The sequence below is a fragment of the Eumetopias jubatus genome, unplaced genomic scaffold, assembly GCF_037043125.1.
Source record: "Eumetopias jubatus isolate StellerSeaLion01/CBP00866 unplaced genomic scaffold, mEumJub1_p1.0 scaffold_11, whole genome shotgun sequence".
Lineage (NCBI taxonomy): Eukaryota > Metazoa > Chordata > Mammalia > Carnivora > Otariidae > Eumetopias > Eumetopias jubatus.
In genome coordinates, this window is record NW_028274817.1 from 93,139,036 (window position 1) to 93,155,841 (window position 16,806).

At 52.2% G+C, this 16,806-nt stretch overlaps 1 pseudogene; it reads right to left on the reverse strand.

Annotated features, from left to right (window-relative positions):
• Positions 1-11,959: 11,959 nt before the first annotated feature.
• Positions 11,960-13,153, reverse strand: LOC114216748 (BTB/POZ domain-containing protein 2 pseudogene; annotated as a pseudogene).
• Positions 13,154-16,806: the final 3,653 nt, after the last annotated feature.

Here is a 16,806-nt window from a genome sequence, read left to right on the forward strand (position 1 = left end):
CATCAGAGCTTGACTTCTCCTTCTGCCCATTCCTGCCTCCCCGCTCCCTCCCATAAACACCGGTTCCAAGGGCATTCCCTAATAAACCTTCCACGTGCTGAACTCCATCCCAAAGGCTGCTTTCTGGGACTTCCAACCTGTGTGACACCCAGTATTCCAGACCTTCCCACCACCGACTTAGCTTTTTGCACCTTAGCGCGTGCATTTTTGCCAAGGCGTGGCGACCACCCCCTCCCCGTTTTGTCTCCTGGAGCAGGACAATCTGTAACTTCCTGTGGAATACTCATTCCAGCACAAGGGTCCTCTGACTTAAGCATGCAAGAGAACTTGTTAAAACAGATTACTCGGCCCCATACTCACTGGATTCAGTGGACCTGGGTTGGGGCCTGGGGATGCGCATGTCTAATGCAATCACAGTGACACTCTGCTGCTGTCCAGGGATCATGCTCTGAGAAGCACTCCTACAGGGAAGTGAGAAATCGAAAGAGACGTGGTTCTCGGCTTCGTTCTGGCCTCTGCGGTCCCTTGGCAAGGTAGCCCCACAAAGTTCCCTTCCAACTGGAAACTTATATTCAATTATGTTTAAATCATTGAAAAGAAGTCTGGCCTGAGTAGACCCTTGTCTGGAGAGACTGGCCCGGAGAGTGAACCTCTAAGTATGCTGTCTTTTCCCTCTGGCTGCCTCGGGTGGTCATCCAGCCAGGGCTCTGCCTTCCAGTTCTGGTCTGCGTTCAGCTCCCTGCTGGCCCTCCTGAGCCCCAGTTGCTCAGGAGGCCCTCTCCCTGGGCACGTGTGCGCGAGACACTCGGGGCAAAGCCGCTGAGTGTTCTAATCTGCTCCCCTCGTCCCTTAAGCTGGAAGTCTCCAGAAGAGTGACGAGAAAACAGCCAAGAGGTGGGCCGAGGCTCAGGAAACTAATTGAAGAACGACTCCTCTGCGGGGCGTTAATACCTTGCAAAGAAGTGAATCTACTGGCATTTTTTTTAGAGTTTAATAAAAATATATATGCACCGTGAGAAAATCACAGCAATAATTCCTTGCACCTTTGTTCCAAGAAGCCCAAAGCACTCCCCATATATTATCATATTCATTATCCTATTTTCTTCACGTTTCTCATTAATTTTTTCTGAGGTGATATATTAATATGAAATTCTAAATCACATTAAGGAGACCACGAGCCCCGCTCGTTCTCCTCACCCTAACTCCACCTTTCTCTTCTCCCCTTTCCATCCATCATCCTCAGCATCCCTTCCTGCTCCCACCAAGGGGAGGGTAAGTCAGAAGCTGGTAAGCAGCCGATGGGGGTGGGGGGTAGAATATTGGAGAAGGGAGGGAGTCAAAGTGATGCCCTGCAGGGGGGAAGCAAGGGGCATGGTGGGGTGGGGGCGCTTTCTCATGCCCCTTCCCCAGGACCACTTGATCAGACCCAGACTCTGATGCCCCTCGGGGAAAGGAAGCTGCTTTGCAGCCCAACTCCCCCTTAATGGGTGTAAAACCTACTCTCCTCCCCCCCACCCCTTGCATGCAAGAGGGAAAGAATCAGGCTCATTACAGATATTATCATGCAGCACTTCATATTTCAAAGAGCTTTATAATCGCTAATTAGTTATTGCCAGAGAATATGGAAATGGCACCTTGCTGGAATCCCGCAGACTGGGGGCCAGAGTTCTGCAGCGCTGCAAGCAGATCAGCCCTGAGTCGGAGCCTGGCCGCCTGGCCTGGCCTGGCCGCCTATGCAGGAAGCATGGCCAGCCCCGGGGCAGAAGGCACGAGGCTTTTGGTCCTGGCCAGGGCAGTTCTGAGTGGATGCCCCCCGCGCCCCCCGCCACTCACTGGACTGCATTCTGTTGCTTAGGAGAGCCCAGTGTGATGGGCTAATGTCTCGGGTGGCAAAAGAAAAGAGGTAGCCGAAAACTAACACAGATTCTCAGCCGGAAGAGGCAATGAAGCATATCCCTCCCACTGGGCTGAGTTCAGTTCCCCGAACAGTGGCTAGAATGGGCCTGGGGGTTCAGAGCCGGGGTGTGCTCCTGTGCACAGCAAAGGTGATCCCACTCCAGAAGCCTCCTGAAGATCGAAAGGGCACATAGGTGTTCAGATCAGGTCCTGAAGCCCCTTGTCTCACCCTGGCCTATATCCACTCTGTCTCAGCAAACTCCGCTTTCAAAGACAATTCTTGAAGCAGGTTGAGATCTACAGTCCACGCCCTCTCCAGAGGAAGGAGGAACAAGGAGCAGCCTCATTCACCCTGGATAACCTCAATCTTGTTTGAATTTCATTATAAATCTGCTCAGAAGCTGGAGTCTGAAGGGGCCTCCAGGAAGCGGGCCCTGGCCCGGCTGACTCGGGCCTTGTCAGAGGGACACTGTGTTGGCCGAGGGGGTAGGAGGCAGGGAGCGCTCTCCTTTAAGACACACCGCTCATCTTTCCTGTAAATGGGGACTGAGGAGGCTCTACCTGAAAGAAAACTCTGAACAGGGCAGCAAAGTTTTCCTTCTAGCAAAGCAAGCCTACACAGGTCAGAAGTGGGTGGGACAAAGGCTCGGCCAGCACTTCCACCAGGCCCCCCACGTGAGGAGCTCCGGAGAGGCTCTAATTTCCAAGGAATGATCAGAAATCTCACACACAGATGGGACTTTTGTCTTCCTGGCAACAGGACGTGCGGAGGCCACTCAGTCACCTTATTATCATACTTTCCCTAATAACTCCAGTGCTTGTGCCACAGCGAGGCACAGATGAAGACACCGAGGTGCACGGCCACCGGAATTAGGCATCAGTCTACTCCCTTCTGCAGGCACGTGTCTGCAATCCCCAAGACTGCATCCGAGAGACAGTCGTTTTGCCACTTGCTGGCCCGTTACCTATCAGAAGCCATTTGTTCTTAGCACAGACCTGTGCTGTCAAAGAGCCTGATGGATTCTCAGCACTCCAGTGAGAGTGAGAGAGAGAGAGAGAGCGCACCTCCCCCTTGGCTGCATGGCCAATGGCAGCCCTCATAATGAGAAGGCAGTGAGGTCCAGCCTGTTTGGCAGGGATAGCAGTGTGGGGGTGGGGCAATGGACCACACAGAGAGGGCTCCCCAGGCCTTCGGGAACAAGCACTTGTGCAATCTGGGTCTTCCCAGGACAGGACAGCCAGCCCCCCTTCCTTCTTCAGCTAAGGCAACTGGCTGGGAGGTCTTAGCCAAAGCCTTCATTTCTGACTTAAACTGCCCCTCAGGTCCCCCTAGCACCCCTCCTGGGCCCTCCCCTCCTTCTTTCCTCAGGTCCCACAAGTCAAAGGCATCTGCCCTGGAGAGGGGTGGGGAAGCCTGCCCTTCCTCACCGTTCCTTGGTCAAAATGGCTTCCCTCTCCCTCCTGCTCCCCAGAACTGCCATGAGGTTCCCCAGTCCCAGCCTTCTTTGTCAGCTGGCCCCCTTCTGACACTCCAAGCAGACACAATGCACCTCCACCGGGAAGGCCACCCAGAGGCAACTGCAGGATGGACCTCCGTGAAGCTGGGGTGCACCCAGCCCTCGGCTGCCCAGCTGTCTGGCTCCCGCTGCCAGCCCCCCACATTGCAGGGAGAACCCAGTGCCAACTGAGCCCACACGAAAACCCCTTTCCCGTTCTGCTAAAAGCGACTCTGCTCCCCACTGCAGACACTGCTGAGTGTGCGGGCACCACCCGCACCCGCACCCGCACCCAGACACACCCTCCTTCAGACACCCACAGGCACCCTCGCACGCTAACACACACACGCACGCACGCACAGCTGACCGGGTCCTCAGCCCTGTGGTCCCTGTAACTTTAGATTTTAATTCTTCTACCACTAGAGTAACTGTAATCGAGTCAGGAGTCAGGACCGGGGAGCAACGGTGCAGGGAAAGGAAAGGATGGGGGCCATTCCTTCTGCCACTGCAACTGCTCCCCCTTTGGGCTTGAGCTGGGGGTGGGGGAGATGGCAGGTGGACCTGCCAGTGGGAAATGGGAGAAAGAAAGGAAGGAGAGGGAACAGGAGGAGGAGGGGAGGGGGGAGGAGGGCTGTGGGCAAAGCCAAGTGGGGAGCATTGGCAGGCGGACCTCACAGCTCCCCTCCGACCCCGGCAGGGAGACGCCATGTGGGGAAAGCACAGGTGTGGGGATCAGGCGGCCTTGGGCCAGGAGGCCACTCAGCCTCTGCAGGTCTCAGTTTTCCTCTCTCTAAAGTGGGAATAACGATACTTGGTTCGTAGACGTGCAATGACATTTGTAAAGAACCTGGAACTGAGAAGTCCTCAACAAGTGACCACTCTTGTCACAGATGCCTAAATTAGAAGGGTTTCTGGAAGGCGTCGGTTCTTAGCCCCATTCATAGGGGACTATTTAGGACACCTGGTGATGTGCTTCCTTCCTTTACAGCAAAGCTGTGCCCTCTGTGACTCATTCTGGTTGTCCAGTCCCCCAGGCATGAGCGCAACTAGTGGCGAGTGTCCCCCACAGGGATGGAAGAGCTGGGGAGGGCAGTGTATAAGGTTCCTGCAGTAGCACGGGGCAGCTCCCAGGGCAAGCCCCCAGGGGAGAGGAAACCTCAGAATTCCCCCCCACACACACCCGCTCCTGGGGAAATAGGTTTCCGATGCGTTTTGGCCAGAATCACCACACAAGACCAGAGACACAGGAACCCACAGTCACACAGCCCATGGATGCAGGGAAAGGGTAGAGAGAAACTCCCAGCTTTGTGGCCACCTGCCCCAGGGAAATGGGACTGCCTCCCTGGCTGCCGTCTGGAGAAAGGAGCTCCAGATCATTCTCTCTCCCACTCTCTGCGCCTATGGGGCATCCTGCATAGCACGAGACTTCGTGAGGAGTTGTTGACAGTGGTTAACAGCCCAGACCCTGAAGCCAGACTTCCCGTGTTTGAACCCTGGCTCTACCACTTACCAGCTGTGTGACTTAACTTCGGTGTGCCTCTGTTTCCTCATCTGTAAAATGGGGAGACTTCGCACCACACCACACACGTGGAAAGAGCTACTGCAGATGCCGGCTCTGATAACGTTTATAGTCCTTAGCCAGTTGGTCTGCATGAGGAGTACCTCTCCGGAGAAAGGCGGGTCAACCACGACCTTGCCATCTGCACAAAGGGCCAAAGGGCAGCGAGTATGGGGCCGATGAGTGACATCGGTCATCAGTTTACTTTTACCTTCTGGCAGCCACATGGTTCCGAGGATCCGCAGCGTGTTCCTTGCTTAGCCATTCTCTGGCCAGGGCTGCCTGGCCACAGGCTGTTCCCTGAGTCAAGATAAACGGATCCCCTCCAGCCTCCACTCAGCTCCTCCTCCTCTGCATCTCGCCGCAAGGGAGACCAACAGGCAGCGGGAGGTGGATCCAGCTACCACCTGCAGGTCGGCTGGGGCCTCTGCAGCCCCAAGTCCTTGAGTCCTTCCGGCCTCCCTTCCTGCTGCCCCCACCCCAGAGGGCCATGGAGGAGGGGCTGCCTGCTCACCTGCCCCAGCCATGAGGGACAGACCTCGGCTTACCTGGGGGCTCAGGAGGGAAGGGAATAGCAAGAGGGAGGAGATAAGGGGGATGGCAGGTGAGGGGGTAGAGCTGGGGCGGGGGAAGACAGCAGAGGGGAGGGAAAGCTGTAAGCTGGGAAAGAAGGAAAGGGGGATGGGCCAGGAAGGGGAGGTGGGGGGGGAAGGGAGAGGAAGGGAGGAGGAGGAGGCCCAAATCGAACTGAAGGGGGGGTGATATGGGACAGAGCAGGAGAGGAAGGGGAAGGAAGGAAGGGTTAAGAAGACAAGAAAGCTCTGGCTCTGCTATCTGAACTCTGAGACTCCAGTGGCTGCCTCCCTGCACACACGAACACGCGCGAGCACACACACACACACACGCACACACATACACACGCACGCGCGCACACACGTGCCCGCACACACATACACACGCGCGTGCACACACATGCACAGACGCGTGCACACATACATGCGTGCACACACGCGCACACACATACACAGACGTGTGCACACACATACACACGTGCGCACACACAAACACGTGCAGGCACACATACACGCGCGCACGCAAACACATACGTGCGCACACATGCACACACATACAAACACACACGTGTGCACGCACATACACGCATGCATGCACACACGCGCGCACACACACGCACACATGCGTGCACACACATACACGCCTGCACACACGCACACACATGCAAACCCTCATGCGTGCACACAGATACACGCACGCACACACAAACACACACGTGCGCACACACATACACACACGCGCGCGCACACAAACACTCGCGTTCGCACTCACGCGTGCACAGATACACACATACACACATGCGCACGCACACACGCGTGCACACAGATACACGCACGCACACGCAAACACACGCGCGCGCACACAAACACCCACGTGCGCACACACATACACACGCGTGCGCGCACACACACAAACACTCGCGTTCGCACTCACACGCGTGCACAGATACACACATACACACATGCGCACGCACACACGCGTGCACACAGATACACGCACGCACACACAAACACACGCGCGCGCACACAAACACCCACGTGCGCACACACATACACACATGTGTGCACACACATACACGCACACAGACGTCCACACACATACACACATGCGTGCACACACACACGCGCGCGCGCACACACAGACCCTCTTAAGTAATTTGTAAAAAGAAGCCACACTAAAGGGAGAATAAGGGAAAGAGGGCTCTTGAGAAAACCTAGGTGTATTAGAGTCCTGAAGCGGCACATCCTGACCTTGGACATCTAAGTGGCTGGAGACAAAAGTCCTGGCCCATTGCCAGGCAGGACAGGCTCACAGGGAAGTCAGTCCAAGTTCAAATCCCTCCCCTGTCTAGGAGGTTTACTGGTCATATGATGTTGGAAGCACGTGGCAACCTGCCCTGAGCACTAGCATATTTATAAAATAGGTATGATTTAAATGGCTTGCTTTACAGGGATGTTAAAATTAAATTAGGTTAAACAAACAAATAAAAGAAATGGAAAGGCCTTGGTCTCAGTGGTTGTGTGACCTGGCATTTCACCTACAGCCAGCAGGAAATGCTGTTGGTCCCCTACCTGGGCTGGCCACCCATCCCCCATGTGCTAGGTGTTGCCTGACACCTTCTCGGATGGGAGCCTTCTTGCCCCAAAATGTCTGGCAGATTGCCACCGCCCCCCCGCCCGCCCCCTAGGGCTAGTGGCAGCCAATGCCTGTCTAAGGGGCAGGGGGTGAGGGGTGGATACAGAAACTCACTCCCTTGCCTCAAGGTGGGCAACTCCAGAGCTCCCTCTGAGTCAAGACTTTAGCAGAACCAACATCTGCTCAGCTTTCCCCCTACCCTATCCTGCTTCCCTTGTGGGCTTCTCCCAAGAGCCCTCCCTCTACAAGTCACACGCGCCTAAATTCTTGTTTCAGGCACTGCTTCTAGGGAACCCCACCTAAGATGGCACCTTCCTGAGGATTAGCTGTCAGAGCGCGCAGATCAAGAATGGGCCTAAGACTGGGGACAGGGTCCCCTGGAAATGGGAGGGCCACCTACAGCCCTGCCCTTACCCAAAGGGGCCACATCCAGCCAGTTCGATGAGCCTCGGGTTGGTTCTAGGCTGCAGTAGGCTGGTCTTACCTGTCCTGGGAGGACTGGAAGAGGAAGCCAGATGGAATTCAAACGGCATAAAATAAAAACAAGCTGAGAGGAGTGTCCCCCAAGGCTAGGGTTTGCCGGGACACCAGCAGCCACCAGCCCTAACAAGCAGAGCTGATGCTGTCCCCCAAACATTCCAAAATGGCCACTGAGAAGCCCGCAGCCTGGAAGATTGGTAGAAAGGGGAGGCTGCTGATCTTGGGGGCTTGTGGGCATGGGGGAGTTTGGGAGTAATTTAAGGGATGAGAAGGAGTCAGGGCACACTTGAATGGGGGAGGTACCCACAAAGCTTCCATTTTGTGTGCAATTAGTCTAGGGATGCCCTCATTTGCATAAGGTTCATAAATTTACATAAAATTGCTTGAGGCCCTAACCACCAGTACAGAAAATAAAATAACATGAATCAATTAGTGGGACTGGCTGCGATTGGAGCAAGCCTGGTGTAAAGGAATCTCCTGCTCCTTGCTCAGGAGCGCTGGGCTGGCAGGAAAGAGCCCGAAGTGCGACTCCCTCCAGGGGCTCAGCGGCCCTAGGGGCGCTGGGAAGAGAGCCCTGCCCCCACCCCATCCACCCAGGGAGCAGGTGGGGACTAGCAGTTGGGCACAGGAGGTATGAGATCAGTGCTGAGCCAGGAGATGCGGGCAGCAGGCCGGCCCGTGGTGGAGGCACAAGAGGGCCTCATGGATCAAGGGGCATTTGAGAACATTTGTGAAAGGAGAATCATTTGATTGTCGTGACAGATAGGGGAAATTGGCACCATCAACCCATGGCAGAGAGGTCCTGGGAGCTCAGTACATATTTGCTGAATAAATACCTGACGTATGGGGGGCTGAGCTTTGAGGGGAAGCACAAGTCATATCGAGGATGCCGTGTGGCAGTTCTTAACAGGTTAGGAATGAACAGCAGGATGCAATTTCCTTAAAAAAGAGAGAGAGAGGAAGGAAGGAAGGAAGGAAGGAAGGAAGGAAGGAAGGAAGGAAGGAAGAAAGAAAGGAAGAAAGAAAGAAAGAAAGAAAGAAAGAAAGAAAGAAAGAAAGAAAGAAAGAAAGAAAGAAAGAAAGAAAGAAAGAAAGAAAGAAAGAAAGAAAGAAAGAAAGAAAGAAAGAAAGAAAGAAAGAAAGAAAGAAAGAAAGAAAGAAAGAAAGAAAGAAAGAAAGAAAGAAAGAAAGAAAGAAAGAAAGAAAGAAAGAAAGAAAGAAAGAAAAAAAAGAAAGAGCAAGCCCTGTCAGTCATCTTGGGAGTCTGGGAAGCTGCCGCTAAGTCACGTTTGTTTCCCATCGTAATTTCTGCGAGCTGGCCTCTTGGATCCTCTCTGGCATCGCCCCGTCCTGCCTTCTCTGCTTGCCCACCTTCTTCCGAGCCCTGCCCGGTGCTCCTGGCCCTCTGCGTCCCCGACTCTGGCCGGGAACCCGTGGTCCTCGGCGGGGCAGCCGAAGCTGGATCCGAGGCTGTGCAGCAGGAGCCTGCGCTGAAACTACACGGCTCTTATGTTTCATCCGCATCCACTGGCGAGCCCTCGCTGATGAATCACCAATTTCTCGCGCCAGCCCTCCCCTCCTCTCTGCACTGACCCTGCTGGTATATGAGAACTCTCGGGGATTTTTTTTTTTTTTTTTTTTGCCTCTCCACTCTCCCTGCACCTCCTCCTCTCCCGGAGCCACTGTTAATGAATCAAATTGCCCTTCGACTTGAATTACCGGGAAAGCAGGCTCACCCACTACTTGAGGTAGATGGGATGGCTGCCCCCAGATCCACACTGGCCTCGTCATGATGACTCAGAGTGCATGTTTATTTTTGAATCTCGCATTCTTTATCTGAGAAAATGGACTACCGATGAGAAACAATTACCTCCCACTTACCCCACAGGGCTGATGGCACGTGCCACGCCGACGCGGCACAGCGCATTAATGTCATCAGCAACGATCACAGCTGTAATGAGTCCGCATCGCGGGGACTGAAAAGCGGAGAGAGGGAAAATCAACAGAGGGGCACTTCAGCCAGATGTGGCCGCAGCCACCCAAACGGCTTGTTCCGCTTGTGCTTACAGGGCAGAGAGCGCCGGGAAGCTACAAGGGGGCCGGTGCGAAGCAGCACGAGCTTTGGCCCCTGCCCGGGAGCAGGGAGCCACTCTCCAGGGAGCGCCCGGCGGCTCACTGTTTACCTGGGCCCACTGAGCCGCTTCCCTCTGCTCTGACCGAACAGTGCAAGCGTGCCCCAGCATCTTCGTCTCTGACCACGCAGTGCCTCTGCTAACTCTGCCCAGAAGGAAACACGGAACACAGCCGTAGGAAGGTCTATAAAGCTAGGAGTCGGGTTCAGAGAGAATACATAATGGATGCGAGAAAGACCTGCAGCGACACTTCACGATTTGCTGAATTTGGGACCCTGGGATATCAGAGACTATAAAGACAGAATGACAGGTCCGTTTCTTAGCTATAGAAAGAACAGGGATGAGGACCAATGATCAGACCAATGATCCCTTCACTTCAGAAGGGTTGGGGCAGAGAAGGAAAAATCACCCCACTGCAGAGTCTCCTGGACTCCTGCCCAGCTTGCACCACAACCATACTTTCACCCCACCTCCCAACTCCCACCACCACCTTTTGCTCTGGGTTTCTGCAAAGTCCAGACCAGCTCAAAGATGCCCTCAGATTCTTGCCTCTCCCTTCCAGCTGGCTCATGAAATGGGTTCTCTAGCAATACCATGAATGTGGAGGGTCTTAGCACATGTTCCGGGTCCTACATTTTCGGGGGACAGGTTTATCTTAAGAGTTGTAACCAAATGAGGGGGTTTCTGCTGGCACCTGTCTGCGGGCAACGGATGAGCTCTTGGAGATGCACAGCCAGATCGACAGAATTCGGTGACTCGGAAAAAGTTGCACCATTTTGAGGAGTATCGATGTTTACAGTGATCACTTAACAGTAAAGTCATAGAATGCCAAAGCTGGAGGTAAATACAGAGAAGAGGTTTTGAACAATCCCCTCACTTGGCAGAGAAGGAAAGTGAGGGGCAGAGGGGGTAAATGACTTGCTCAAGATCACACAGGTTAAGACTGCCTGGCCCCACATGATAATCTAGGCCTCTGGACTCTTAGACCAAAACATTTGCCACTCTGCTACACACTTTTCCCCATTATCGTCTGTCTGTATTCCATGTCAAAACACAGATTTGTGTTAATTGTTCGGTGTAAACAAGGATGATGCTTATTGATATAAAGCCTAAGCTGTTCGTGGGGTTATCTTTGTTTTCTGTTTGTTCATTTGCAGGTATATTTCTTTTCTTTATTTTAAAAATAATTTGAGGGTATGGTGTGAGGAGGGCACATCTCTCATGGCTTTGGGGAGGACACAGGTTCCAGAAGAAATCACTGGGGCAGAAACACAGGGTTTGGGAGTGGGGAGGTACTTGGAAGTTGGGGGAGGGGCCGTGCACTCCAGCACCTCTGAGCACAGCTCACTCCGAGGCCAGGTGGGGCAGGGCTATAGTCTGTACAGGAGGACCAGCCAGGGACATGGCCACCAAAGCTGGCTCACAACATTGCCCCTCCCAGGAAGATAGGGTCTGAGGTCCACACACTCAGCTTCAGGGACCGGTAAGGGCCCATTCAGAGAGGCTAGACAGGTATGGCCCTTCACTAGGCCCACTGGGTGGGCCTGGGCATGGCAGGAAGACAGCCTTCAGGACTTCAGGGGGGCTCGGGATCCCCCCCTACGAGTCCTACTTTCCAGAGCTCAGGCCAGTGTGCTGGGAGCCCAGCTCAGGATGGCCTAAACATCCCCAGTGAACTGACTGGAACAAAAGAATGCAAGATCCCAACCGAATGCCCTAGAAGCGCCCCCTCCATACTCCTACCAGACAAATGGAAATCTGAGACATTGGGCCACGTGCAGTTAAACAAAACTAACATGAGACAAAAACCTATTCAAATCCGACGGTCAGGCACTTGGTCAGGTGACTGTGAGATGCAGGGACAGTGGGCAGGACACCACACCCAGGGACCCGGTGAAACCTCAGCTCAGGGAGGGACCAAGCCAGCCCTGTACCCCAAGTCCTGAGGAATTGCCTCACACAGCCCTCGCCCCGCACCCAGCCACCTCCCGGCTCCTCTAAACAGGAAGCCGTGCTCACCACCAGGGAATGTGGAGACCCTCTCCTGAGGGTCTAAAATGTGGCAGGGGGGAGAGAGACAGCATCGGGGGCCACCAGGCTTTGGCATGAAATGCGGAGTGGCCTACCTGCATCAGGTGACTTCAGGGTCCTGGCCATCCTCCCTGGACAATGCTGGGGGCCTGGGGGGCCTAAGTGTAGAAGATGACCTCCGAGATGAGGCTGTCCTCCATGGACCTGCCTTGTTGTTCCTGGCCACAGAGCAGAAGGTAAAGCACGTCTTGGCCCTCCGTCGTGGGTGACTCCTGGGTCACCTTGGGCAGGCCTTTGGTGCCTAATGAGAGTGAGTCCAGGCCCTTCAGCATGGCACACGCTGTGTGACTCCAGAAGGTGCTGGTGGACCTCTCACAGCTGAAACCGCTGTCGTTCTGGCCCGTGGTGCTGTCCATGTGGATGATCTGGATGTTCACATGGTAATCAGTGGGCCCGTGGATGGAGCCACAGAGCCCAAAGCCAACCACGAAAATGCTCTTGTTGATGGAAGGTACCCCCAGCGGCTCTCCCCCTGCTGGAGGCTGTTCATGATGCCGCACCCCTTCCTGCGGAGGCAGGAGCGCCCCTGGTGGATGAAGTCCATATGTGGCGGAGGGCGGACGGTCAAGTGCGGGAAGAGGCTGCTCGCCTCGTGGTCCACGAGGATGCCCTTCTGTGCGGGCTCTGCAGCAGACTCCTCGAGGGTCATCAGCGGGAAGCGGATGAGGGCGAGCGCCCGCCCAGAACCTTGCACTTGTTCTCAGGCCTCACCTGAGGCTGCTGTCGCCGACCCTCAGCCTCGGACCAGTGGCCTAGGATGCTGAATGCCCAGGGTGTTCGGCCCCAGCCCGGCCACCAGCAATGTCTGTGAAGCCCTCGGCAGAGATGGTGTCGCTGTGTTTTTGCTGGTGTTCACCAGGCAAGGGCCGGCCGGCTGCCGTTCCTGGAAGAGTCTGGCCCGCGTCGGCTATAGGAACGCGTGGTGGGCCTCAAGCGCCAGCACTGCAGGCTTCTCCGCTGTGTGCTGCGTGGTCGTGACCTCAGGGAAGCAGAGAAACTGGAGCAGGGCCAGGAAGAAGGCCGGCTCCGCCTCCGGCAGCTCGATCTCGGCGCACGCGGTGCCGTGCCCCTGAACATAGCGCGCAAGACGACCCCTTGCCGGCCTGCAGGTGCACAGCCCAGAGCGCCTCGTCGTTGAAGAGGAAGGCCAAGCGCTCCTTTGGAGCGCGCTCGGGGGCCTGCCAGTGGTAGTCAGGCCACGCAGCAACCCCGCCACCCTGGTCCTCGGCCACCCGCTCCCCCCCCCTTCCGGCTGGGATGCCCTGCACACAGGGCGGCAACTGCGTTGGCATTGGGTCCCGGGCTCTCCCACACCCACCTTGTCGGGGTGGGGCCTCCGGGCCAGGCCTAATTGCTTCTATCGCAGTTCATCTTCCTTTCCATGTTTTTAGTCACTGTGAACTCTGGTGAACTCCTCAACCCCGCTTGTCTGTCTTCTGTCTCAACCACGCCATCGAAACTGCTCTTGGCAACCGCCTATTTGTTGCTACACACAAAGGACCCCTAGCTGACCACACTTAACACCTTGGCGGCATTGCTGCTGCCGACCCCACCTTCTTCCCAGGAAGCCGGGCCTCAGTGGCGCTCAAAAAGCATGCTTTGTGGACCCACACCAGTAGGCAAAGTGTTGCTGGTCTGCCACGAAGTTAAGTACAGAAACGAAGAATAACAAAAAACTTTTGTAGCAATTTGGCAGAGGAATTTTTGTTTGCTGAAGCTAATAATAAAAAAAAATGGGGTTTGTATTTTGGATGCCTATTAATTTTTGTTAATCCGTTTTATTGTATTTTATCACCAAAGTATTGGTCTGGGACACATGATGGTGGGGGGGGGGGGATCCCTAGTCCTTCTCCAAAGATAATGTAAGAAATACTGCTCTAAGCCCTTATCTTCTCTGAATCCAACTCTCCTGGCTTCTGGCCCACTCCATTCTTCAGAAGTTTGCACGTTGCCTTCATCTCTCTCAGGCCCACAGATTCCCCCTTTCCCGATGAATGCCTGTGCATCTGTTGGATCTCCACAGAGAGGCCACCCCTCCAGGAACCTCTCCTCTGCTCTGCCCAGAGCCCCGTACTATCCATAGCATCAACATGACAGTGCACAGCAGATTTGCGTCACAGCTGCCAAGCCTCATTGTTTCCTCAGCCCCTAGCCCGGTGCCTGGCACACGAGGGAGACCAATCGACCTCCGGGGTATGAATGAGTTTCACGTGAGGCCACTTTGGGAGCACACCATGCACCAACTTAGAAGGCACTTTCCATCCACGCATTTCCTCCACGTTTCTTTGCCTTCCCTAACTCGCGCAGTAGGCATCCCGGTTGTCAAAAAATTAGCAGTGAATTAAAAAGTGGTGCAATCCTTTCGGTGGTCCGAGACGAAGTTAGAAAACTGCAGGTTGCAAACCATCCTCTAGGTTATATGATTTCCAGTTTCCGGAAAGGGAGCAGGAACAGCAGTGGCATTTCAGTTGGAGAACTCATCCTGACGGTCTGAGTCCATTCTGGGGATCTGCCAGCCTTTGTGGAGGAAAGTACCTGACCTTCATATCAGCACAGATGGGGAATCAGGAGTCTGGATTGAAGTCTTGGCCAGGTAGAGTGCTGCCCACGAAATGAATGCCACAGCCTTCCCTGTTCTATGCCTCAGTATCCTGTAGAGTGAGTGAATGGCAGCCAGCATGACCCTTGGGTCTAAGCTAAGGGGGTTACTAATTAGTGATCCTATAGCACACTGAAAATAGAAATGTCAAGTGTTACTATTAATAGTCATATTTCCTCTGTTCTGGTTTCCAAGGTCCCTTATGCTTTCCCTCCAGAACCTCTGGAAAGTAACAAGAAATGTGGTTTGGAGGGAAAAGGGAGCTCTAACTGTAGTGTAACTCAGTATGACTGGAAAAATAGAATGCAGATGAATAGGTTGCCTTTCTAGAGTGACCCTGAAGACTGAAACCCTTAGACGTTAACTGCTGCAATACATAAAACATAAACCTTTGGCATTGAAAAGAAAAAAAAAAGAGCAGAAACAAAGGACAAGTGAAAACCTGACAAAAATATTTTTCACATAGACAACAACTGAAAGAAGAGTATCCTTAATATATAAAGTGTTCTTTCAATCAATAAGAAAATGAGGATCACCGAAATAGGAAAATGGGCCAAAGGCACGAGTAGGCAAGCCACAAAGGAAGAACTACAGATCAACTCTATACGAGGACTGAAGAGGTGCTATTTCATTTGGTATCTGTTTGATTACCAGTGAGATGGAACCTGTACAATATAATTTTTCATGTATCAGCTAAGCAAAGATTAAACATATTCATCTTCCCCAGGCCAAGTGAGGGGAAATGGGCATTTACATTTGCCACTAATGGGACTGTAAATAGGTACAGCCTTTTTGAAGAGCAACTTGGCAATGCAGAGCAAAACCCTTGTCCTTTGACTCACAGATTCCACCTGTAGGAAAGAATCCTAAGGCATAATCAAACAAGTAAACAAAGACCTGTATGGTAAGATTGCTTGTCTCCGTGAGGTTTACAGGAGCAAAACCAGAAGCTAATCTAAATGTGTATCAATAGTTGATTGGTTAAGCATACAGTGGAATACTATGCAGTCAACTTTTAAAAGACGAATAGCTTTGTATCTACTGATAGGCAAAAATGTCCATGACATGTAGCTGTCAATTAGTGGGAAAAAAAAGTTGGAAACAGAAGGTGTAGGATGCTTTGGTTTTTGGAGCATTTTGAAAATGTATATGTGTAGAAAAACGTCTGGGTAAAAGCGCTCTGCAATCATACTTTTTGGATGATGAGATTACAGGTGATTTTCATTTTCTTCTTTTATACTTTTCCATATTTCTTGATTTTTTTTTTTCACAAAGAAAATTCACGGTTATCTCCATTGAAAAATACCTTATAGGGAGCACTTGGTCTGATTATTCCAGCTGTTTTATGGAATTGGAAGGAGCAACAAATAAAGACCTACATACATAAAATAAGGAAGTGAAAATTTTAATCAGTGAAAAATTTGATTGTTTCTCTCTGGAATCATTATTTCCTTATTCATTTTGGAATCCCCTCACTTCATTCATGGAAGCTTCCCTACTCTTACCAGCCTCATCTTTTTCTTTTGAAAATATCCTGGAATATTCTATCACAGTAGCTGTCCCTGAAATCATTACTGGGTGTAATAATACATGTATTTTTAATTTTTAAAATCACTAATAGAAAATAATTGCCATTCAACTCCGCTAAAAAAATTTAAAAAGCATCTCTCCCCAGGGATATATATTACGACCTCAAACCTCTGAGTGCAGCTGTGCACAGGTCTTGCTGGGCCCAGCTCCACTGGGCTCACTCTCCCCAAGAGCTCAGGGCACCCTTCACCTTTGCTGGGAGCCAACATCCCCGCTAGTGCCTCCGAGTGACCTTTGCACGTGTCAACATCTGGTGATATTCATATTGGACCAAATCAGGGTCCGCTCCCATGTTTAGAAATGTAACCTGGGGTGCCAAAGCGTGTTCTGTTAATAAGTCTTCTGCCATCTCCGTCTAAGTGTTAGGATAGGAATATGAAGAATGTACCAGTCTTTTGCTGAGAAAGTATTTGCTAGAAAAATAAGAACATAGAAGAATCACAGTTCTCTAGACTATATTATTATTATTATATAATTTATAATGGTTTATATATTATATACATATATATATCTTTTGGTATATAATAATACATATATAAGTACACAAACATAATAATACATATATATCTTTTGATATGTAGTATATATATGCCATATATATATATATATATAAAATATTAGAACCATAAGAAATTTCTTATATTCACTCCTTTTGGCCTATAGAAATGACAATTTCGTATGGTTTGACCTTACATGTTATTGTTCTGTTGGTAGTATCTGGACAGTTTTACACTACTAGAAGAATTAAAGGATCAT